Genomic DNA, 27,091 nt, shown 5'->3' with positions numbered 1-27,091 from the left:
GGACTCCCTCCCACCGGCCAACAAGCAACCCTCGCCCCCCGCCTCCTCCGTCACCGACGCCACCACCCATTTTTGCGGCGACTCTTCCAGCTGCCGCCGCCTCCACATCCGCCCAGCAACACCGCCCCTGCCCCCAGTCACCCGCCGCCGCCAGGGAGCAAACTAGTTCCCGCCGCCAGTTTCCCCACCGCACAGCCGCCCCGCGACCAAGAAGACGCCTCGCCGGCCCCGCCACATACGACCGGCACACTCGTCGTACGCCGTCACACTCGTCGGACGCCGGCAGGGCAGCTAGCTAGTCTGTGGGCGCCGCGTCTCCCCTCGCCGGCCGTTTCCTTCTTCGACGCCCGCAAGCTGTTCGACAATTTGCCAAGGTATGAAAATGGACTCCGCCGACGAGTTCTTTTTCCACAATTTCATATGCGACTCCGACGATTCGTTTCAATGCTTTGATTGAAGAAAAATTGTCTAAGATTGATGAGTTGGCTAGAACGTGGATAGAATTTCTCTTGATGTTGATCCTTTGAAACTTAGCTCTATTCCACCTAAGCATGATATCAATGAGTCTCTCAAAGCCATGAGAATTTCCATTGATGAGTGCTAGGAAAGAACCGCTAGGATGCGTGCTAAAAAAGATTGCTTTATAAAAGCGTGTTCTTCTAGTTTTGATTACAATAAGGATGAAGATCTAAAAGTGATTGATGTGTCTCCTATTAAATCTATGTTTTTCAATATGAATCTTGATAATGATGGGACTGGAGATGAGTCAACCTTAGTTAAAAGGCGTCCCAATGATTCGGAGTTTTTAGATCTTGATGCAAAAATTAATAAAAGTGGGATTGGAGAGGTCAAAATTTTACATAGCAATGAACCCACTATTTTGGATTTCAAGGAATTTAATTATGATAATTGCTCTTTGATAGATTGTATTTCCTTGTTGCAATCTGTGCTAAATTCTCCGCATGCTTATAATCAAAATAAAGCTTTTACCAAACATATCGTTGATGCTTTGATGCAATCCTATGAAGAAAAGCTTGAATTAGAAGTTTCTATCCCTAGAAAACTTCATGATGAATGGGAGCCTACTAGTAAAATTAAAATTAGAGATCATGAATGATATGCTTTATTTGATTCGGGTGCTAGCGTTTCCACGATTCCAAAAACTTTGTGTGATGTGTTAGGTTTCCGTGAATTTGATGATTGTTCTTTAAATTTGCACCTCGCGGATTCAACAATTAAGAAACCTATGGGAAGAATTAATGATTTTCTTATTGTTGCAAATAGGAATTATGTGCCCATAGATTTCATTGTTCTTGATATTGATTGCAATCCTACATGTCCCATTATTTTTGGTAGACCTTTCCTTAGAACGATTGGTGCAATTATTGATATGAAAGAAGGGCATGTTAAATTCCAATTTTCGTTAAGGAAAGGCATGGAACACTTTCCTAGAAAGAAAATTAAATTACCTTATGAATCTATTATGAGAGCCACTTATGGATTGCATACCAAATATGATAATACCTAGATCTATTCTTGCTTTTATGCCTAGCTAGGGGCGTTAAACGATAGCGCTTGTTGGGAGGCAACCGAATTTTATTTTTGTTTCTTGCTTTTTGGTTCTGTTTAGTAATAAATAATTCATCTATCCTATATTTAGATATGGTTTTATGCTTTTAATTAGTGTCCGTGCCAAGTAGAACCTTTGGGAAGACTTGGGGGAAAGTCTTGGCGATCTTGCTGTAAAAAACAGAAACTTTAGCGCTCACGAGATTTGCTGCCATTTTTTACTGGATAGTGAGATTAGGTTGATTATGTTTTCAGATGATTAATAGATAAATTCCTCACGTCCAGAAATTTATTTCAAAATTTTTGGGCTTACAGAAGTATTCGAATTACTACAGACTGTTCTGTTTTTGACAGATTCTGTTTTCCGTGCGTTGTTTGCTTATTTTGATGAATCTATGGCTAGTATCAGAGGTTATGAACCATAGAGAAGTTGGAATACATTAGTTTTAACATCAAAATAAATAAATAATGAGTTCATTACAGTCCCTTAAGTAGTGGTTTGTTTTCTTATACTAACAGAGCTCATGAGATTTTCTGATTAAGTTTTGTGTTGTGAAGTTTACAAGTTTTGGGTAAAGATTTGATGGATTATGGAATAAGGAGTGACAAGAGCCTAAGCTTGGGGATTACCAAGGCACCCCAAGGTAAAATTCAAGGACAACCAAAAGCCTAATCTTGGGGATGCCCCGGAAGGCATCCCCTCTTTCGTCTTCTTCTATCGGTAACTTTACTTGAGGCTATATTTTTATTCACCACATGATATGTGTTTTGCTTGGAGCGTCTTGTATGATTTGAGTCTTTGGTTTTTAGTTTACCACAATCATCCTTGCTGTACACACCTTTTGGGATAGACACACATGAATTGGAATTTATTAGAATACTCTATGTGCTTCACTTATATCTTTTGAGCTAGATAATTGTGCTCTAGTGCTTCACTTATATATTTTGAGCTAGATAATTTTGCTCTAGTGCTTCACTTATATCTTTTAGAGCACGGTGGTGGTTTTATTTCATAGAAATTATCTATCTCTCATGCTTCACTTATATTATTTTGAGAGTCTTTTAGCTCAGCATGGTAATTTGCTTTGGTTAAGAATTAGTCCTAATATGATAGGCATCCAATATGGTTATAATAAAAACTATAATAAAAAGTGCATTGAATACTATGAGAAATTTGTGTGATGAAGTCGGAGCATGATTTATTTATTTATTGTCTTCCTTATGAGTGGCGGTCGGGGACGAGCGATGGTCTTTTCATACCAATCTATCCCCCTAGGAGCATGCGCCTAGTACTTTGTTTCGATAACTAATAAATTTTTGCAATAAGTATGTGAGTTCTTTACGAGTAATGTTGAGTCCATGGATTATACGCACTCTCACCCTTCCACCATTGCTAGCCTCTCTAGTACCGTGCAACTTTCGCCAGTACCTTAAACCCACCATATACCTTCCTCAAAACAGTCACCATACCAACCTATTATGGCATTTCCATAGCCATTCTGAGATATATTGCCATGCAACTTTCCACATTATTATGACATACTTCATCATTGTCATATTGCTTTGCATTATCATGTAGTTGACATCGTATTTGTGGCAAAGCCACCGTTCATAATTCTTTCATACATGTCACTCTTGATTCATTGCATATCTCGGTACACCCCCGGAGGCATTCACAAAGATTCATATAGTATTGAGTTGTAATCTTTGAGTTGTAAGTAAATAGAAGTGTGATGATCATCATTATTAGAGAATTGTCCCAAGTGAGGAAAGGATGATGGAGACTATGATTCCCCCACAAGTCGGGATGAGACTCGGGACGAAAAAAAAGAGGCCATAAAAAAGGCCCAAATAAAAAATGAGAGAAAAAGAGAGAAGGGACAATGTTACTATCCTTTTTCCACACTTGTGCTTCAAAGTAGCATCATGATCTTCATGATAGAGAGTCTCCTATGTTGTCACCTTCATATACTAGTGGGAATTTTCATTATAGAACTTGGCTTGTATATTCCAGTGATGGGCTTCCTCAAAATGCCCTAGGTCTTCGTGAGCAAGCGAGTTGGATGCACACCCACTTAGTTTCTTTTGTTGAGCTTTCATACACTTATAGCTCTAGTGCATTCGTTGCATGGCAATCCCTACTCACTCACATTGATATCTATTGATGGGCATCTCCATAGCCCGTTGATACATCTAGTTGATGTGAGACTATATTCTCCTTTTTGTCTTCTCCACAACCACCATTCTATTCCACCTATAGTGCTATGTCCATGGCTCACGCTCATGTATTGCGTGAAGATTGAAAAAGTTTGAGAACACCAAAAGTATGAAACAATTTCTTGGCTTGTCGTCGGGGTTGTGCATGATTAAATACTTTGTGTGATGAAGATAGAGCATAGCCAGACTATATGATTTTGTAGGGATAAATTCCTTTGGCCATGTTATTTTGAGAAGACATGACTGCTTTGTTAGTATGATTGAAGTATTATTATTTTTATGTCAATATTAAACTTTTGTCTTGAATCTTTCGGATATGAACATTCATGCCACAATAAAGAAAATTACATTGATAAATATGCTAGGTAGCATTCCACATCAAAAATTCTGTTTTTATCATTTACCTACTCGAGGACGAGCAGGAATTAAGCTTGGGGATGCTTGATACGTCTCCAACGTATCTATACTTTTTTATTGTTCCATGCTATTATATTATCTGTTTTGGATGTTTAATGGGCTTTACTAAGCACTTCTATATTATTTTTGGGACTAACCTACTAACCCAAGGCCCAGTGCAAATTGCTGTTTTTTGCCTATTTCAGTGTTTCACATAAAAGGAATGTCAAACGGAATCCAAACGGAATGAAACCTTCGGGAGAGTTATTTTTGGAACAAACGTGACCCAGGGGACTTGGAGTGGACGTCAAGAAACAAACGAGGCGGCCACGAGGCAGGGGGCGCGCCCTCCGCTCTCGTGGGCCCCTCGTAGCTCCACCAACCTACTTCTTCCTCCTATATATACCCATATACCCCGAAAACATCCAGGAGGACCACGACCCTAGTTCCACCGCCGCAACCTTCTGTACCAGTGAGATCCCATCTTGGGGCCTTTTCTGGAGCTCTGCTGGAGGGGGAATCGATCACGGAGGGCCTATACATCAACTCCATGGCCTCTCCGATGATGTGTGAGTAGTTTACCTCAGACCTTCGGGTCCATAGTTATTAGCTAGATGGCTTCTTCTCTCTCTTTGGATCTCAATACAAAGTTCTCCTCGATCTTCTTGGAGATCTATTCGATGTAACTCTTTTTGCGGTGTGTTTGTCGAGATCCGATGAATTGTGGGTTTATGATCAAGATTATCTATGAACAATATTTGGTTCTTCTCTGAATTCTTATATGTATTATTTAATTATCTTTGCAAGTCTCTTCGAATTATCAGTTTGGTTTGGCCTACTAAATTGATCTTTCTTGCAATGGGAGAAGTGCTTAGCTTTGGGTTCAATCTTGCGGTGTCCTTTCCAAGTGATAGCAGGGGCAGTAAGGCACGTATTGTATTGTTGCCATCAAGTATAAAAAGATGGGGTTTATATCATATTGCTTGAGTTTATCCCTCTACATCATGTCATCTTGCCTAATGTGTTACTCTGTTCTTATGAACTTAATACTCTAGATGCATGCTGGATAGCGGTCGATGTGTGGAGTAACAATAGTCACTAGTAGAAAACAGGGCTTTGGTCCAGGCCGAGGTGGCCCATTAGTCCCGGTTCAGTCCAGAACCCGGACCCATGGGGCCATCTGTCCCGGTTCGTAAGGCCAGGGGCCTGCCGGGCCTCGTGGGGGCATTGGTCCCGGTTCGTCATGCCCCTTTGGTCCCAGTTGGTGGGACGAACCGGGACCAATGGGCCTCGCTCCTGGCCCACCACCATTGGTCCCGGTTGGTGGCTTGAACCGGGACCATAGGCTTACCTTTAGTCCTGGTTCATGCCACGAACCGGGACCAATGAGGTGGCTATATATACCCCCCCCACCGGCGAGCAGAGCACTCCACACTGCTCTGTTTTTTCTGGCCGACGAGGGGAGAGCTTTGTGGTGCTCTAGCTCACCTCCTATGCACATGAGGTGTTCGATGAAATGCCTGAGCCACACTAGTTAAGCTTTCTCCTCTCGAAGATTGACCTCCAAGCTCCATTTTCCTCGAGATTTGTCTAGGTTTAGCGGCCCGTCACGTCCCACTCTCGTCTTCACCGCCATGGATCGCCCGCACCGATCTCGTCACCGGCACCACCGTGGTGAGCCTCTTGTTCTTATCTTCTTTCTTAAAGAAAAAATTCTTTATTTAGCTAGATAGATACTTGTATAATTTTCTTACTTTTATTATTGCTTGTTATTATATAGTGCGATGGTTTTCGTATCCGCCCCTGTCGGCCCTCGTCCTGGCTATGATTCGGATGTGGTATATATATTGTCTTTTTATAACTATTTGGTTTATTTATTGTTTATGACAATTATGCCGACCAACGTGACATAGATTTTATTTATCTAGGAGGTAGTTGAACCGGAAATTCCAACCGACCCTATTGTCGAGAGGTTAAATTTAGTTCAAGAAGAAAACAATTACTTGAAGGAAAAAATAAAAAAAATTGAGGAGGAGAATATGATATTGGGGTTGCATGTTGCGGATGTCGTCAATGATCACAAGACCAAGATGGATTCAATGCGGTTGAAGATGAGAAAGATTAGAAAATATGCCATTCATACCGAGGCTTGGTATCATTATGCCGTTGGATCAATTGTTACCTTGGTTGCGATTATGATCGCATTTGTTTTCGCATTGAAATGTTTTAAATAGTTTCAATGTATGGTTTAATTAATTAGATGCTATGGAGAGCTATATGTTGTTAGATGAGAACTATGTATGTACTTTGGTTTTAATGTGATGATGAACTTCTATTAATTTGGTCACTTAATTATCTATTCATGATGTTCTGTAATGGTTTTTGACACACTTAATTATATATAATGCACGTAGATGAACCAGCAATGGATGTACGGTGACAGACACACCTCCGAGTACATTATGGGCGTGCATGATTTTCTTGAAGTGGCTGAGGCAAACAAGCAGAATGGTTTTATGTGTTGTCCATGCCCTAAATGTGGGAATACGAAGTCTTACTCTAACCGGAAAATCCATCACACCCACCTGCTTTACAATGGTTTCATGCCACACTATAATGTTTGGACGAGGCACGGAGAAATAGGGGTTATGATGGAAGACGGTGAAGAAGAAGAGGACAATGACAACTATGTGCCCCCTGAATATGGTGATGCTGCAACGGGGGAAGCTGCTGAAGATCAAGAGGAACCAGACGATGTGCCCAATGATGCTGAAACTGGGGAAGCTACTGAAGATCATAAGGATCCAAACGATGTGCCCGATGATGATGATCTCTACCGGGTCATTGTCGATGCAAGTACGCAATGCAAAAGTCAAAAGGAGAAGCTGGAGTTCGATCGCATGTTAGAGGATCCCAAAAAAGGGCTGTACCCCAATTGCGAAGATGGCAACACAAGGCTCAGTACCATACTGGAATTGCTGCAGTGGAATGCAGAGAATGCTGTGCTTGACAAAGGATTTGAGAAGCTACTGAAAATATTGAAGAAGAAGCTTCCAAAGGATAACGAATTGCCCGACAGTACATACGCAGCAAAGAAGGTCGTATGCCCTCTAGGATTGGTGGTGCAGAAGATACATGCATGCCCTAATGACTACATCCTCTACCACGGTGCGTACAAGGATCTGAATGCATGCCCGGTATGCGGTGCATTGCGGTATAAGATCAGACGAGATGACCCTGGTGATGTTAACGGCGAGCCCCCCAGGAAGAGGGTTGTTAGTGTCAAAACCGGCGGATCTCGGGTAGGGGGTCCCGAACTGTGTGTCCAGGCCGGATGGTAACAGGAGGCAGGGAACACGATGTTTTACCCAGGTTCGGGCCCTCTCGATGGAGGTAAAACCCTACATCCTGCTTGATTAATATTGATGATATGGGTAGTAGAAGAGTAGATCTACCACGAGATCGAGGAGGCTAGACCCAAGAAACTAGCCTATGGTATGATTGTTGTATGATGATGTTGTCCTATGGATTAGAACCCTCCGGTTTATATAGACACCGGATAGGGTTAGGGTTACATAGAGTCGGTTACAATGGTAGGAGATCTTGAATATCCGCATCGCCAAGCTTGCCTTCCACGCCAAGGAAAGTCCCATCCGGACACGGGACAAAGTCTTCGATCTTGTGTCTTCATAGTCCAGGAGTCCGGCTGAAGGTATAGTCCGGCTACCCGAACACCCCCTAATCCAGGACTCCCTCCGTAGCCCCCGAACCAGGCTTCAATGACGATAAGTCCGGCGCGAAGATTGTTTGGCATTGCAAGGCGGGTTCTTCTCCCAATCCTGTGTACCTATAGGAATAATGTCCAATTTTTGTAATGTAATGCTCCTTGGCTTCCACGCCCAATAATGGCCGTCTTCCACGTGTCAAACGAATGCGAAAAGCCGGGGCGTTTTTACATCAACACCCCTAGCCATATAAACGAGCCGCCTATTTAACGGGATGGGGATTCAGGTTCAAACCACATCTTCTCCTCTCCGTGAGTTATCATCAGATCGCTTCCAGCAAAGGTCCATTCCAACATGTCCGGCCATCGCAGGTCCTCCCCTCACCCCTCCGGTCCCAAACCCGGGGACTGGGAGAGTTGCACCATTGCGCACAGTGAGTTAGTGTCGCTTCAGGCCAAGGGATTTCTCCCCCAGGCATACAAGGTCCCGGTCCGAGTCGGTCTCGCCACCTACAATGGCGGAAAACAAGCGGAGAGCACCCCCAATCCTTCTAAAGGAGAGCGGGTGTGCCTCGTCCCCTATCTAATAAGGGGACTGGGATTTCCAATTCATCCATTTCTCCGCGGGCTTCTGGAGTTTTATGGTCTCCAGCTGCACAATCTCACGCCCGCCTCCATATTACACATCGCGGATTTCGTCGCCCTTTCCGAGCTATTTTTAGGCGTGAAACTCATTTCGCACTGTGGAAGAGGTTATTCTGCCTGGTGCCCCGTTCTCAAGAGGGGTCTATCTACCAAGTGGGCGGAGCCGAAGTATGGCGCATCGCCGGGACCGGATACCTATCCGGAACCCCGAAGAAGGCGTCCGAGGACTGGCCTTCGGAATGGTTTTACATAGATGACGTCCCACTACCGGACCCTATCCGGGTCGGTCTCCCTGAGTTCAACAATGCCCCACTGAAGAAACGCCTGAGCTGGCGTCCACGGAGCTCTCACAGAGAAAGTGACAGAGACGTCCGTTACCTGATGGGCCGGATAAGACTGTTGGCTCATTCCGGACTAACCATGATTGGAGTCATGGCCGTATCCATTATGCGGGGGGTGCAGCCGCTTCAATATAGAGGCCACCCCATGTGGGATTTCAACGGTGAGGATGACGCCACCCGTTGCGGACGTAAGGGGCCGGCCTCAGCCGCCGCCTTAGTAAAGATCTTATCCTCTTTGTACAAGGGAGAAAAGGAGGAATTCCTCCGCGTCAACCCGCAGGCCGGATTCAGTATGTACGATCCTCCAAGTTGGGTAAGTGAACAATTGCGCTTGCCCGTTTGTTTTATACTCCCACGGTTAGATAGGTAGTCTAACGATTTCGATGCAGGAACTGCGACAGGAGGTAAAGGATATAAACAGCCGTCCTCCACGGCCCGAGGACCCAGAACGGTCCCTCAATCCGGACTCCGAAGAGGATCCGGACATATCGGTGGAGCCTATCGACGGGGTGTTCCATGAGCTAAGTAAGGACAATACCTTGGTAGCCATTACGGCGGATTACCCAGGGTTAATCCCGGCCTCCCAGGTGATGGAAACCGGAGTCCCATTCCCTTGAAAGAGATTCCATTCTCACGTATTCCAGTGTTTCTAACGACAACCGTGTTTTGCAGGGGAGATTTCCGAGGCAGGAGGCCGAACCTGCGGCGGCTAGCCAACGAGGGGCCGCAGGGCCCCGTGGGGCAAAAAGGAATGTAGTCCGGACTGAGATGCCGGCGCAAAGGTATAGCGCGCCCTCTGTTTCCCTGGAGTTATTCTGTTAGGGCATATTAACGTTCGTGCCATCTTCAGAACGAAGAGACCTCGCCGGACTACATCCGGAGAGGTAGCCAATCGCGCCTCCACCAGCCAAGCTCCAACGTCTGGCCAGGAAGCGGAGACGAGCACAAGGCCCGCACCGGACGCTCCTCCGACAGAGGATGCGGATGGGCTGTCTGCCACAAATTCTGAAGTGGAGAGTGCCATGAACCACAGGCGTCGCCGGACAGTTCTACGCGACGCTTGTTTCTCCCAAGAGGCTTTAGATGCCTTTAATTCGGGAGATGCGTACCTCCATGCCGCTCAAAATGGTTTAGCCAGAGCCACGGAGCAGTATGTAAAAGACATACAGGTAAGAAAATTTTGGTTAAATATATATATATATATATATATATATATATATATATATATATGCCGGTAGCCCCCGAGACTTGAAGCAGTTAGAGCAACTGATTTAAGGATCAATTAATATGCATGTTCTTACAGAGAAGAATACCGTACTGTCCCAGGAGCTGGAAAAGTGCAACGCCCAACTAGAGGCCGCACTAGCCGCAGAAGGGGAGCCCAAAGAGACCCCCTCAGGTAAGATACACTTCGAAAGATTAGTATTGTGCGGTGTGGGTGCAGATCTGACAGATCATATTGCAGACGGCGCCGGACTCGATCCGGACAAGCAACAACTCTTGCGCCGGCTAAAGGCCGGTGAGAATGTGTTGACAAAGGTGAGGCGGGAGAAGAATGATCTTCAGGATGCCAACACCAAGCTGGACGTCGAACTTAAAGATGTTTGTGGCCAGCTGTCAGACTCCACGAAGGAGAATCAATGGCTTCGACGCGGCATATTTAGTAAGTTCTTGAACGAACTTTGAAAAAAGAGTTCGTCGAGGAAGTCGACTAACAGAGTAATGTCTGTAGGTATGCTCACAGGTCGTCCTGCAGAGGAGATGCCCGTTTCTACGGGTGACCTTCTTCCCGAACTCCTGCAACTGCACGAGCGAATTCGGCAGGTGATGCGAGGTATTGCCCAAGCCTTATGGCCTGCCCACTCCGTGCCCGAGGGCCTTGGAGAGCTTGCAGAGAAGCTGAAGGGAGCTCGGCGGCGCTTCCGATTATGGAAGATATCGGCCTGCCGACAAGGCACTAGGGAGGCCTGGGCCATGGTGAAGACCCGTTTTACGAAGTCTGACCCAAACCACATGGCCGAGGTCGGACCAGTGGGGCCTGACAGGAAGGAGATCCCTGTAAGCTTAGTATACGGCCAAGTAGAGTTGGCCACGAAGTATTCCCAGCAGGACTGTAAATTAGACAGCCTGTTAGATGGTATAGAAGAGGAATACAATCAGTCAGAATGACTGTGTAATTTTGAATTGACATGTGTAATGCCTTCTAGCCCGATTGTAGATCGTTTTTCGTTGCCGACCTCTTCGCTTCAACCTCGGGACCTGACGGTCCGGAGTGTGTCCGAATACCCTAGCAGTTATATCAGAACTGGGGTATGCGTGGAGACCAGGCGTAGGGGTCATCAGTGCTTTATCAGACAAGTGCCCAACTAGTTATATTATATTACATGGTTACTAAGAAACATCTTCCAGAGAGAATAGTTCCGTTAAGGGTTCCTTTCGCATGGAGGCATGCCCTAAGGTGCATGTCCGGACTGCGTGAAGAGACGCAGAGAAAAAAAAGAGCATCTGGGGGCGCATAAAATGAGTAAAAAGATCATCTTTTATCTCACCGACCGAATATTCCCTTAAGAACGCTAGCTTTTGGCTTCACCCAGTCTGAGGTACACATCTGGCTGACACGGCAGTAACAATCGCAGAGGTGCTCCCTTTACCGCCTAGCCGAACAATCGGGAACGTAGGGGTAAGCACAGGAGCCAGGCAACCCAGCTTGGCCAAAACTTAAGTCATATCGATGCATATAATGGTGAAGAAAAAGGTACATGCGGAAGTTTGACACATGTGTTGGGCGTGAAGCCCGTATAAATAAGCTTCTGTTAAAGAAGCCCCCAGGTTTAATGAGCGCGAGTGGCGCATCACTATATGAGCCTTTAAGGGCTATAAAAGAAAAAATGGGAAGGAGAGAAATGTAAGACAGAAAAATTCAAAAAAGAATGGACAGAGGAAGGAGACAAACACAGAGTCCGGCGCTAGGCATAGAATCTTCGGAGACGGGTGCCGTTCCACGGGTTCGGCTCGAGTCGGTTGTTCGACGCATCTCGCAGGCGGTACGCCCCACCAGTCAGGACTTGGTCGATTATGAATGGACCTTCCCACTTGGGCTTGAGTTTTTCCTTTTTCTTATCCGGCAGGCGTAGAACTAGTTCGCCAACATTGTAATTTTTGGCCCGTACTTCTCTGCTTTGATATCTTCGGGCCTGCTGTTGATAAAATGCGGAACGGGCTTTTTCCACGTCACGCTCCTCCTCCAAGGTGTCCAAGTTGTCCTGCCGATCGAGCTTGGCTTCTCTTTCTTCGTACATGTGCACTCTAGGTGAATCATGAATTATGTCGCAGGGCAAAACTACTTCTGCGCCGTACACCATAAAAAATGGTGTGTGTCCGGTGGTGCGATTTGGCATGGTCCGCAGCCCCCATAGCACGGAGTCGAGCTCCTCTACCCAGTGCATGTTAGATTCCTTGAGGGACCGCACTAGTCTGGGTTTAATGCCGCTCATGATAAGACCATTTGCACGTTCGACCTGGCCGTTGGTTTGTGGGTGATAGACGGAAGCATAATCGAGCATGATGCCCATGTTTTTGCACCAGAGTTTTACCTCGTCGGCGGTAAAGTTTGTACCGTTATCGGTTATGATGCTGTGGGGGACACCATAACGGTGTACATCCCCGGATATGAAGTCTATCACAGGTCCGGATTCGGCCGTTTTAACAGGCTTGGCTTCTATCCATTTGGTGAACTTATCCACCATGACTAGTAAGTATTTTTTCTTATGGGTTCCACCTTTAAGGGGTCCGACCATGTCAAGCCCCCAGACCGCAAAAGGCCAGGTGATGGGTATAGTTTGGAGTGCGGTGGGTGGCATATGGCTTTGGTTGGCAAAAAGTTGGCAACCAGCGCATCGTTGGACTAGGTCCTGTGCGTCTGCCCGGGCCGCCGGCCAATAAAAGCCTGTATGGAAAGCCTTGCTAACAAGGGACCGAGCAGCAGCGTGGTGACCACCGAGTCCGGCATGAATTTCAGCCAGAAGGTTCCGCCCTTCCTCTTCGGAGATGCACCTTTGAAGGACTCCGGTAGTGCTTTTCTTATAAAGCTCTCCCTCATGGACTCTGTAGGCCTTAGATCGCCGCACTATGCAGCGGGCCTCGTTTTGGTCCTCCGAGAGTTCCTACCTAGTAAGGTAGGCTAGGAATGGTTCTGTCCACGGGGCGATAACCGCCATTATTACGTGGGCTGAAGGTGTAATTTCATTGGCAGAGCCTCCAATTGTGTCAGATTGTTCGGCGTCGAGTGGTGCGGCTGGGTTCGGGCTGTTATTTGCGAGTTCCCCCTCCCATGCTACGGATGGCTTGAACAATCTTTCCAGAAAGACGTTGGGGGGGGGACTTCATTGCGTTTTGCTCCGATGCGTGCTAGGATGTCCGCCGCTTGATTGTTTTCTCGGGCTATATGGTGAAACTCTAGCCCTTCGAACCGAGCTGACATTTTTAGGATGGCGTTGCGGTAAGCTGCCATTTTTGGGTCCTTGGCGTCGAAGTCTCCGTTTATTTGGGATATCGCGAGGTTTGAATCCCCGCGTACCTCTAGGCGTTGGATACCCATGGATACTGCTATCCGGAGGCCATGTAGGAGGGCCTCATATTCGGCTGCATTGTTCGAACCCGTGTACATGATCTGGAGCACATATTGGACTGTGTCTCCTATGGGGGACGTCAGGACGACGCCGGCCCCCAGTCCGGCCAACATTTTGGAGCCGTCGAAATGCATAATCCAGTTTGAATATGTTCCGTACTCTTTAGGGAGCTCGGCCTCCGTCCATTCTGCGACGAAGTCGGCCAAAACTTGCGATTTGATAGCTCGCCGTGGCTTATAGGTTATATCGAACAGGAGAAGCTCGATGGCCCATTTTGCAATCCGGCCCGTTGCATCGCGGTTGTTGATAATATCGTTTAGTGGCACTTCTGAGGCTACTGTTATGGAACACTCTTGAAAGTAGTGTCCTAGCTTCCGGGATGCCATGAATACCGCGTATGCGATCTTTTGATAATGCGGGTACTGTGATTTGCATGGAGTGAGGACAGTGGACACGTAGTAGACCGGCCTTTGAAGGGGGAATTTGTGTCCGTCCGTTTCCCACTCGACAACGAGCACTGCGCGGACAACTTGATGTGTGGCTGCAATGTACAATAACATTGGTTCGCCAGCGTTTGGCGCCGCCAGGACTGGGTTTGTTGCCAATATGGATTTTATTTCATCAAGTCCGGCCGTGGCGACATCCGTCCACTCGAAGTGTTCGGTGCGCCGAAGGAGGCGATAGAGGGGTAGTGCCTTTTCTCCCAAACAGGAGATGAAGCGGCTTAAAGCCGCCACGCATCCGGTTAATTTTTTATTTGTTTAAGGTCCTTTGGGACATCCAATTGTGACAAAGCTCGGATCTTGGCTGGATTTGCTTCAATTCCCCTACCGGATACAATGAAGCCCAAGAGCTTTCCGGCTGGAACGCCGAAGACGCATTTTTCCGGGTTGAGCTTGATGTCATATTTTCGGAGGTTATCGAATGTAATCCTCAAGTCGTCTACTAGGGATTCGACATGTTTTGATTTGACGACCACATCATCCACATACGCCTCCACTGTTTTGCCGATCTGGTGTGCTAGACATGTCTGGATCATGCGCTGATATGTTGCGCCAGCGTTTTTCAGCCCGAAGGGCATTGTGTTGAAGCAGAATGGGCCGTATGGTGTGATGAACGTTGCAGCTTGGTCGGATTCTGCCATCTTGATTTGATGGTAACCGGAGTATGCGTCGAGGAAACATAACGAATCGTGTCCTGAGGTGGCATCGATAATTTGATCGATACGGGGGAGGGGGAAGGGATCCTTTGGGCAAGCCTTGTTAAGGTCTTTAAAATCGACACACAGGCGCCAGAATTTGTCCTTCTTTGGTACCATCACCAGGTTTGCTAGCCAGTCCGGATGTTTTATGTCTCTGATGAATCCGGCTTCCAATAGCTTGGCTAGTTCCTCTCCCATAGCCTGTCTCTTGGGTTCGGAAAAACGCCGAAGGGCTTGTTTGACAGGTTTAAATCCTTTTAGAATATTTAAGCTGTGTTCGGCCAGCCTGCGTGGGATCCCTGGCATGTCTGAAGGGTGCCAGGCGAAGATGTCCCAGTTCTCTCATAGGAACTCTCGCAGTGCGGCGTCTACATCAGGGTTCAATCGTGCCCCGATGGAAGCTGTTTTATTGGGGTCCGTTGGATGGACCTGGAATTTGACTATTTCGTCAGCTGGCTTGAAGGATGTGGATTTGGATCTCTTGTCGAGTATCACATCGTCCCTGTTAACCGTGGAGCACAGCGCAGTCAGTTCCTCGGCCGCTAAGGCTTCGGATAGTGCCTCAAGGGCTAATGTGGCCGTCTTGTTTTCGGCGCGGAGTGCTAAGTCCGGATCACTAGCTAGAGTGATAATTCTGTTCGGCCCGGGCATCTTAAGCTTCATGTACCCGTAATGGGGTATTGCTTGGAAGGTTGTGAATGCTCCCCGCCCTAGTAAAGCGTGATATCCCCTCTTAAACGGGGCCACCTAAAACGTGACTTCTTTGGACCTGTAATTATCTGGCATGTCGAACACCACATCTAGTGTGATTTTTCCTGTGCAGCGCGTTTCCCGACTGGGGATTATTCCTCTAAAGGATGTGTTGCTTCGCTCGACGCGGTTCCAGTCTATTTCCATTTTTTGAAGGGTTTCCTCATAAATGAGGTTCAGTCCACTGCCTCCATCCATGAGCACCTTGGTGAGGCGAAAGCCGTCCACTATGGGACTGAGGACCAATGCGGCTGGTGCTCGGGCTGTTCGGAATCTAGGTTCATCACTAGCGTTGAAGGTAATGGCAGTGTCGCTCCATGGATTTATTGTTGCGACTTGATAGACTTCGGCGAGGCTGCGGAGTGTTCTTTTTCGCACATTGTTTGATGCGAAAGTCTCGAAGACTGTGAGAACGGTACTGGTGTCCTTGGGCTGGCTTTCTGCGGCCTCCGGAATTAAGAGGTCCTCGCCGATTTTGGCCACCTGCCGGAGTATCCAACATGCTCTAAGGCTGTAAGTTGGTGTGGCATCCTCTGTACTTTGAATTCTACAGGGTCCATCAAGCCATCTTTCCAGTACGGTTCCATGCCCTGTAGAGGGTTTTGGCTTTTTGGTGTTTATCCCGGGTGTCCTATGATGATGCACCCTCTTAGTTCGGACGGGATTACTACTCAAGGCCGGATTATCCCAAAATTTTATTTTGGTTTTCCAGGCACTTTCCATCGCACAGTATTTTTGTACTATGGACGCCAAGTCAGCGAAGCATGTAATATCATGACGACTTACGGCGTTGAGGATTCCCTTGTCCGTGCAATTACCGCAGAAAATTGAGATTGCGTCTCCCTCGCGGCAATCCTTTATCCTGTTCATAACCAGGAGGAATCTGGCCCAGTAATGATGTACTGTTTCCTCGGGCCTCTGCCTGATTTGGGAGAGATCGCTTATGATCGGGTGGGCGGGTGTCGTTGAATCTGAAACCTCACCCAATCCAAGATTCGGAGGCCGAAGAGTTTCCGAACTCTGAAGTTCGGATTCTTGGGTGTTGTCCAATGAATCTGGCCCGTTGCCTGATCCTAAGCTCAGGTCTTGAGTTACATCCTCCCCTCCGCGGGTATCCGGCTTGGAGGGGTCGGGAATTCGGACGTAGCTAGTCCTTAGAATAGATGAAGGGTCGCCGCACTGCGCCTCTACCACGGCAACGCGGTGGGTGACTTGGGGAGAGTTAATTTCTCTTAGATCGGGTTTAAGCCATCCTGGTCATAATCCGTAGCGACCCCCAGGGCGGCGATGCGATCCAAGAGCTCATTTATGGAAGAGAGCTCCATTGGATCTAGCTGCTCGACGAACTCCGAGCTGACGTGTAGGTTGCTTTTGATGACCCGAGAGGTCACCGTTGGCGCAACAGCCGAACAGGCGGTCATGAGGAAACCACCTAACCGGAGAGTTTGACCGACAGCCAAGGCTCCCTTAGCAACGGCGCCATCTTTAAAGACGGGAGGAGGCATCCTTCCTGATTGCGACGGCACAAAGGAACTCTCAATGAAAGCACCAATGTCGGTGTCAAAACCGGCGGATCTCGGGTAGGGGGTCCCGAACTGTGCGTCTAGGCCGGATGGTAACAGGAGGTAGGGAACACGATGTTTTACCCAGGTTCGGGCCCTCTCGATGGAGGTAAAACCCTACGTCCTGCTTGATTAATATTGATGATATGGGTAGTACAAGAGTAGATCTACCACGAGATCGAGGAGGCTAGACCCTAGAAGCTAGCCTATGGTATGATTGTTGTATGATGATGTTGTCCTACGGACTAGAACCCTCCGGTTTATATAGACACCGGATAGGATTAGGGTTACATAGAGTCGGTTACAATGGTAGGAGATCTTGAATATCCGCATCGCCAAGCTTGCCTTCCACGCCAAGGAAAGTCCCATCCGGACACAGGACGAAGTCTTCAATCTTGTGTCTTCATAGTCCAGGAGTCCGGCTGAAGGTATAGTACGGCTACCCGAACACCCCCTAATCCAGGACTCCCTCAAGGGTTCCTGCGAAGGTGATGTGGTATGCTCCTATAATACCACGGTTGAAACGTCTGTTCAGAAACGAATAGCATGCCAAGTTGATGCGATGGCACAGTGAGGACCGTAAGAAAGACGGGAAGTTGAGAGCACCCGCTGACGGGTCGTAGTGGAGAAAAATCGAGAGAATGTACTGGCATGAATTTGCAAGTCACCCAAGGAACGTATGGTTTGGTCTAAGTGCAGATGGCATTAATCCTTTCGGGGAGCAAAGCAGCAATCACAGCACCTGGCCCGTGACTCTATGTATGTATACCTTCCTCCTTGGATGTGCCTGAAGCAGAAGTTCATTATGATGCCAATTGCCATCCAAGGCCCTAAGCAACCCGGCAACGACATTGATGTGTCCCTAAGGCCATTAGTTGATGAACTTTTACAGCTGTGGAATGGAAACGGTGTACGTACGTGGGATGAGCATAAATAGGAGGAATTTAACCTGCACGCGTTGCTGTTTGTAACCATCAATGATTGGCCCGCTCTCAGTAACCTTTCAGGACAGACAAACAAGGGATACCACGCATGCACGCACTGTTTAGAAGAAACTGAAAGTATATACCTGGATAAATGCAGGAAGAAAGTGTACCTGGGCCATCGTCGATTTCTTCCGACCAACCATCAATGTCGAAAGAAAGGCAAGCATTTCAAAGGCGAGGTAGATCACCGGAAGAAGCCCACCATGCGTACCGGTGATCACGTACTTGCTATGGTCAATGATTTACACGTAATCTTTGGAAAGGGTCCCAGCGGACTAGCTGTTCTGAATGACGCTGAGGGACACACTCCCATGTGGAAGAAGAAATCTATATTTTGGGACCTACCCTGCTGGAAAGACCTAGATTTCCGCTCTTCAATCGACGTGATGCACGTGACGAAGAACCTTTGCGTGAACCTGCTAGGCTTCTTGGGCGTGTATGGGAAAACAAAAGATACACCTGAGGCACGGGAGGACCTGCAACATATGCACGAAAAAGATGGCATGCCTCCGAAGCGATATAAAGGTCCTGCCAGCTACGCTCTTACGAAAGAAGAGAAAGGAATCTTCTTTGAATGCCTGCTTAGTATGAAGGTCACGACTGGCTTCTCGTCGAATATAAAGGGAATAATAAATATGCCAGAGAAAAAGTTCCAGAACCTAAAGTCTCATGACTGCCACGTGATTATGACGCAATTGCTTTCGTTTGCATTGAGGGGGCTTCTACCGGAAAACATACGATTAGCCATTGTGAAGTTATGTGCATTCCTCAATGCAATCTCGCAGAAGGTGATCGATCCAGAAATCGTACCAAGGCTAAAGAGTGATGTGGCGCAATGTCTTGTCAGTTTCGAGCTTGTGTTCCCACCATCCTTCTTCAATATCATGACGCACGTCCTAGTTCATCTAGTCGACGAGATTGTCATTCTCGGGCCCGTATTTCTACACAATATGTTCCCCTTTGAGAGGTTTATGGGAGTCCTAAAGAAATATGTCCGTAACCGCGCTAGGCCAGAAGGAAGCATCTCCATGGGCCATCAAACAGAGGATGTCATTGGGTTTTGTGTTGACTTCATTCCTGGCCTAAAGAAGATAGGTCTACCTAAATCACGGTATGAGGGGAGACTGACTGGAAAAGGCATGCTGGGAGGGGCCTCGATAATATGCAGGGATGGATATTCTTGGTCTCAAGCACACTACACAGTTCTAAAGAACTCTACCTTGGTGACCCCGTTGTTGATGAACACAAGAAGAGTCTGCGCTCCAAACACCCGGAGCAGTGTGACGACTGGATTACATGTGAACACATCAGGACTTTCAGCAGTTGGTTGGAAACACGTCTCAGAGGTGACAACACTATTTGTGATGAGTTGTACTTGTTGTCCAGGGGGCCATCTTTGACTGTATTGACTTACAAAGGATACGAGATAAATGGGAATACATTTTACACGATCGCCCAAGATCAAAAGAGCACCAACCAAAACAGTGGTGTCCGCTTTGATGCAGCAACCGAGAGGGGAAAGGACACATATTATGGTTACATAGTGGACATATGGGAACTTGACTACAGACATGATTTTAAGGTCCCTTTGTTTAAGTGCAAATGGGTCAATCTGTCAGGAGGCGGGGTACAAGTAGACCCACAGTACGGAATGAAAATAGTGGATCTCAACAATCTTGCGTATGGAGACGAACCATTCGTCCTAGCCAATGATGTGGCACAGGTTATCTATGTGAAGGACATGTCTACCAAACCGAGAAAAAGAAAAGATAAGGAAGCGAATACATCATACGATGAGCCAAAGCGCCACATAGTTCTTTTAGAAAAAAGGGACATCGTGGGAGTGGAGGGCAAGACAGACATGTCTGAAGATTATGAAAAGTTTCATGAAATTCCTCCCTACAAAGTCAAGGCTGACCCAAGCATCCTGATAAACGATGAAGATTATCCATGGTTACGGCGCAATAAGCAAATGACACAAGCAAAGAAAAAGTGAAGACTTTCTCCCGCAACTATTATGATGATACCATGCCAACTTTGTAACAGACGAGTATGATACCATTGTCCGTTTTGTACATGCAGATGCTATGTGGGTGAAATTATGATACCATGCCAACTTTCAACTTTGTCAGACTTCATTTGAAATGCATTAATGTCTTATGGTTCGACCCTCGTAATACCATTATTCGAATTTTAACTATTCAAATTTGAGAACTAATGGCACTAACAGAAAGTTCATAATTTTTTCTAAAACTAATGGCACTAACAGAAAGTTTATAATTTTTCTGACCTAAAAGCAAAAAGAATTAAAAAATAAAGCAAAAAACAAAATAAAATAAATAATGCAAAAAACAAAACAAAAAAAACTACAAAAAAACTATTTTTATAGTAAAGTTAATCACAAACTTGTGATTCACACAAATTTGAAAGAATTCAAATTTTAACTATTCAAATTTGAAAACTAATAGCACTAACAGAAAGTTTATAATTTTTCTAAAACTAATGGCACTAACAGAAAGTTTATAATTTTGCTGACCTAAAAGCAAAAAGAATTAAAAAAAGCAAAAAAGAAAAGAAAATAAATAATGCAAAAAAACAAAAAAGTGGAAAAAGTAAAGTTAATCACAAACTTGTGATTCACACCAATTTCAAAGAATTCAAATTTTAACTATTGAAATTTGAAAACTAATGGCACTAGCAGAAAGTTTATAATTTTTCTAAAACTAATGGCAGTGACAGAAAGTTTATAATTTTGCTGACCTAAAAGCAAAAAAATTTAAAAAAAAGCAAAAAACAAAAGAAAATAAATAATGCAAAAAAAACAAAAAATGGAAAAAGCTATTTTTATAGTAAAGTTAATCACAAACTTATGATTCACACAAATTTCAAAGAATTCAAATTTTAACTATTCAAATTTGAAAACTAATGGCACTAACAGAAAGTTTACAATTTTTCTGACCTAAAAGCAAAAAGAATTAAAAAAAAAGCAAGAAACAAAAGAAAATAAATAATGCAAAAAACAAAACAAAAAACTGGAAAATAAAATAAAAAAACTGTCACCTATTGGGCCACCACGGCCTAAATACGACTAGAAACCCAACCTGGGCCAGGATTCAGGCCAGCAGAAGGCCCAATAGGCCCATAGACAGCATAGTGTGAGATTAGGCCCGTAAACCTGCATTTGAGAGGAGCTCGAGAGGGAAGCCGCAGTGGGGCTTATAAACCACTCCGAGCCCCTCTCAACTAGCGAGGTGGGACTAAACTTTTGGCCGCGGGCAGCGCAAGGCCTTTGATCCCGGTTGGTGCCACCATCTGGTACTAAAGGGGGCATTGGTCCCGGTTCGTGGCACCAACCGGGACGAATGCTCCTCGCCCCTGGCCCATGACCATTATTCCCGGTTTGTGCCACAAACCAGGACTAAAGGGTTGGTCCTCGTTGCGGACAGAGTTAGTTTAATCCCACCTCGCCAACCGAAGGGGGCTCACACCGGTTTATAAGCCCTTCCCTCTCTGCCTTGTTGAGCTCCTCTCAAAGTGAAAATAGATGACCTAATAGAGAAAAGGTTAACCTAAATTCAAAGTGGATATCTCTGAAATTCATAGAAATTTACTATGAATTTAGGTTGAATTTTCTCCATAAGCGCATCTATTCTCATTTTTTAGTAAGTTAATCACAAACTTGTGATTCACACAAATTTCAAAGAATTCAAATTTTAACTATTCAAATTTGAAAACTAATGGCACTAACAGAAAGTTTATAATTTTGCTGACCTAAAAGCAAAAAGAAATAAAAAATAAAGCAAAAAACAAAAGAAAATAAATAATGCAAAAAACAAAACAAAAAATCAGGAAAAACTATTTTTCTAGTAAAGTTAATCACAAACTTGTGATTCACATAAATTTCAAAGAATTCAAACTTTAACTATTCAAATTTGAAAACTAATGGCACTAGCAGAAAGTTTATAATTTTGCTGACCTAAAAGCAAAAAGAATTAAAAAATAAAGCAAAAAACAAAAGAAAATAAATAATGCAGAAAACAAAACAAAAAAAACTATTTTTCTAGTAAAGTTAATCACAAACTTGTGATTCACATAAATTTCAAAGAATTCAAATTTTAACTATTCAAATTTGAAAACTAATGGCACTAACAGAAAGTTTATAATTTTGCTGACCTAAAAGCAAAAACAACTAAAAAATAAAGCAAAAAACAAAAGAAAATAAATAATGCAGAAAACAAAACAAAAAAACAGGAAAAAACTATTTTTCTAGTAAAGTTAATCACAAACTTGTGATTCACATAAATTTCAAAGAATTCAAATTTTAACTATTCAAATTTGAAAACTAATGGCACTAACAAAAAGTTTATAATTTTTCTAAAACTAAAAGCAAAAAAGAATAAAAAATAAAGCAAGAAACAAAAGAAAATAAATAATGCAAAAAACAAAACAAAAAACTGGAAAAAAAATAAAAAAAACTGCCACCTATTGGGCCACCACGGCCTGAATACGACTAGAAACCCAACCTGGGCCACGATTTAGGCCCGCAGAAGGCCCAATAGGCTCACATACAGCATAGTGTGAGATTAGGCCCGTAAGCCTGCATTTGTGAGGAGCTCGAGAGGGCAGCCGCAGTGGGGCTTATAAACCACTCTCGAGCTCTCTCAGCTAGCGATGTGGTACTAAACTTTTGACGTGGGGCAGCACAAGGCCTTTGGTCCCGGTTGTTGCCACCAACCATGACTAAAGGGGTGCATTGGTCACGGTTCGTGGCACCAACTGGGACCAATGCCCCCCTTTAGTCCAAGTTGGTGGCACCAACCGGGACCAAAGGCCTCCGCTTCCCGCCCTTTGGGCTGCTGAAAAGAGACCTTTGGTCCCGATTGGTGGCACCAACCGGGACTAAAGGGGGGCATTAGTCCCGGTTTGTGCCACAAACCGGGACCAATGCTCTTGGTATATAAGTGGCAGTTAGAAATTTTGCAGAGTTCATCACACCAGTTGCCCCCGACGACGCCGAGCACATTGACGCCGCCAGGCTACTCCACCTCGCCGTCTATGCCGCCGCCGCCAACGCCGTCGCCTCCCCAAGCCCGCGCCGTCCTCGTCGCCGGCATCCCCGAGCCCGCCGTCCTCGTCGTCCCCGTCGCCGTGTGCCTCCCCAAGCCCACCCTCCTCGTCCCTGTTGCCCCATGCCGTCCCCGTCATCGCGTGCCGCCCCGAGCCCGCCGTCCTCGTCGCCGGACTCCTGCCATCGGCGCTCCCCTCGAAGTGAGGCCCCCCCTTTCCCATGGTCCCGATCGAGCGCCGCTCTTGCGCCCGAGCTTCCTTGCTCTTTGCCCCTGCTCCATGGTCGCCGCCGGCCCCGACGCATTGAAGAGCAGAAGGAGAGGAGAAGGAGTGGAGCAGCAGCAGCAACACGCCCCTGCTCCATGCTCTGAAATTTCTAAATTTTTTTCAGATATGAGCAGTGCATATAGAGGGTGTTTGATCAAATGCTAGATTGCTTTGGACATTTTTAGAATTTAGGATATTTTTTGTGGTGAGGTACTGATGCAAGACAAAGGTGATGGCAAAATTTCAGAATTTTTGGATTGGTTTAGAATAGGTTTTCAGGAAGGAATTTGAATCTGGTTAAATTTCATTTGAATGAAATTTGAAAATTTTGAAATATGGATAAGAAGGTTTTTAGTGAAATGGATTGTGAGTACTGTCATGAAGTTGGAGTAATTTTTGTGGTTGTACAAGAGTTAGGAAAATTTAGAATGTGCTAAATATGTCAAAAATGTTTTTTTGGTCATAGAAAGTTTTTTGTTCATATACAGAAAGTTTTTATATATGACTATGTGTTGGGGAACGTTGCAGAAAACAAAAATTTTCCTACTCGTTTCACCAGGATCCATCTAGGAGTTCATCTAGCAATGAGTCATCGGATGCATCTACATACCTTTGTAGATCGCGTGCGGAAGCGTTCAAAGAACGGTGATGATGTAGTCGAACACGACGTGATCCAAATCACGGATGACCAAGCGCCGAACGGACGGCACCTCCGCGTTCAACACACGTACGGGACGGGAGACGTCTCCTCCTTCTTGATCTAGCAAGGGGGAAGGAGAGGTTGATGAAGATCCAGCAGCACGACGGCGTGGTGGTGGATGCAGGGCGTCACAGTAGCAGGGCTTCGCCTATACTACGAGAGAGAGACGTAACGGGGAGAGAGGGAGGCGCCAGGGGCTGGTGTGTGAAGTCCCTCCTCTCCCCCACTATATATAGGGGTGCTAGGGGGGGGCGCCGGCCCTAGGAGATGGAATCTCCTAGGGGGGGCGGCGGCCAAGGGTGGGGGGCTTGCCCCCCAAGCAAGGGGGCGCCCCCTTTAGGGTTTCCCCTCAACCCTAGCCGCATGGGCCCTAGGGGAGTGGCGCCCCAGCCCACTTTGGGCTGGGTTCCCTCCCACTTCAGCCCATGGGGCCCCCCGGGATAGGTGGCCCCACCCGGTGGACCCCCGGGACCCTTCCGGTGGTCCCGGTACAATACCGGTGACCCCGAAACTTGTCCCGATGGCCGAAACAGCACTTCCTATATATAATTCTTTACCTTCGGACCATTCCGGAACTCCTCGTGACGTCCAGGATCTCATCCGGGACTCCGAACAACATTCAGGTTACTGCATATACATATCTTCACAACCGTAGCGTCACCGAACCTTAAGTGTGTAGACCCTACGGGTTCGGGAGACAAGCAGACATGACCGAGACGACTCTCCGGTCAATAACCAACAGCGGGATCTGGATACCCATGTTGGCTCCCACATGCTCCACGATGATCTCATCGGATGAACCACGATGTCGAGGATTCAATCAACCCCGTATGCAATTCCCTTTGTCAATCGATATGTTACTTGCCCGAGATTCGATCGTCGGTATCCCAATACCTCGTTCAATCTCGTTACCGGCAAGTCACTTTACTCGTACCATAATGCATGATCCCGTGACCAGACACTTGGTCACTTTGAGCTCATTATGATGATGCATCTCCGTCATACGGAGTGACAAATCCCAGTCTTGATCCATGTCAACCCAACAGACACTTTCGGAGATACCCGTAGTCTACCTTTATAGTCACCCAGTTACGTTGTGACGTTTGTTATACCCAAAGCACTCCTATGGTATCCGGGAGTTACACGATCTCATGGTCTAAGGAAAAGATAGTTGACATTGGAAAAACTCTAGCAAACGAACTATACGATCTTGTGCTATGTTTAGGATTGGGTCTTGTCCATCACATCATTCTCCTAATGATGTGATCTCGTTATCAATGACATCCAATTTCCATAGTCAGGAAACCATGACTATCTGTTGATCAACGAGCTAGTCAACTAGAGGCTTACTAGGGACATGTTGGTGTCTGTTATTCACACATGTATTACGATTTCCGGATAACACAATTATAGCATGAATAAAGACAATTATCATGAATAAGGAAATATAATAATAATGCTTTTATTATTGTCTCTAGGGCATATTTCCAACACTATGGATATATGAGCCATGATGATCCATGGATGTGTGCATTGATATATATGTATTTTTGTTCATAGCATTTGTTTCCATATATATATGTATGTGGCTATAGATGGATATATATATATATATGAGAAATGATGATCCATGGAAAAGTTTTATATATGCAAAAGTTACATTTTTAGAAAAAATTTATATATCTAGCTAGGAAAGGAAGAAGAAGAAAAAGAATGAGAGGAAAAAGGAAAATAAGAAGAGGAAGAAAGGAGAAGAAGAGGAGAAGAAGAAGAGGAGAAATAAATAAGAAGAAAAAAAGAAGAAAAAAAGAGGAGAAGAAGAAAGAAATAGAGGAGAAGAAGAGAAAATAGAATATTCTATTTTCTCTTCTTCTCCTCTATTTCTTTCTTATATTCTATTTTCTCTTCTTCTCCTCTATTTCTATCTTCTTCTCCTCTTTTTTTTCTTCTTTTTTTCTTCGATCTTCTCCTCTATTAATATCTTCTTCTCCTCTTTTTATTTCTTATTCGTCTTCTTATTTTTTTTATCGGATATGTCGTTGTCTATATACTCTGCGTCCCAATAACTTCAACACGAGGGGGGGTTCGACCTACCCCCTCCCCGATAACTTATACCACGGGAGCACCCCCGGCCCTCTCGCTCGACCAAAACTCTCGAGGACACCCAAACCCTAGAAAAAAACAATGTCGGTCTCCTACCCCCTTACGTCGCGCCCCTACCCTTGAAGCGTTGCCGAGGCCACCCCAAACCCGGAATAAGCTAGGTCTACGTTTGCCACTAATATATCCACATGTTGTCATGTTTGTGTAATAATTTCCATGTTGTAATATTTGCAGAAACAATGGAGTTCGGACGAGACGAGGAACAAGAACAGGTGTTGGGGGACATAATCTTAGCCGGAGGTGATGTCATGTCATATCTTAACGACAATGATGGTCTGGAAGCAGAACAGGGTGAAGAAGAAGCAGGCTACGGTGATCGAAGAATGGAGGAGGAAACACATGATTATGATGGCTTCGGTGACCCAATGCTGGTGCAAGAAGGAGCCCGTGATGACGGCTCCGGTGACCGAACAGAGTCCGGCCAGGTAAATATATTAGTTAAGCCTGTGATGAGTAGCTAATTGATGCATTCATTGTTTTGGAATGTACACATATTAATTAACTCTCATCTAATTCTTCTTTTTTCTAGCCCTCCGGATCGAGCACAACTTCGGTAAAGAGACGAGGCCCAAAGAAAAAGTTGCGCTCGGATGAAAGGTTTGAGATCACAGAAATCATGCGCGATGGCATGCCGATTGAACCCATCCGTACAAAGGAAGCATTTTTTGCTCAGTGCAGAGTTCTTGTTAGGGACAAGATCCCGATCAGCATCCAGCAATGGTATAAGCCTAAGAACAAAGACCGTGAGGTGGCTTATGTCAATGATATGCAGAAATATGATCTTTGGAGTGAGCTGAAGGCAAATTTCACCCTACCGCCAGAGGAGGATCCGGAGAAGCCAGTTAAAGAGCAATTAATTAAGTCTCATGCTCTTA

This window comes from Triticum urartu, chromosome 3A, assembly GCF_056163025.1.
Source record: "Triticum urartu cultivar PI428250 chromosome 3A, HENAU_Tu73, whole genome shotgun sequence".
NCBI lineage: Eukaryota > Viridiplantae > Streptophyta > Magnoliopsida > Poales > Poaceae > Triticum > Triticum urartu.
This window is presented reverse-complemented; position numbering follows the sequence as displayed.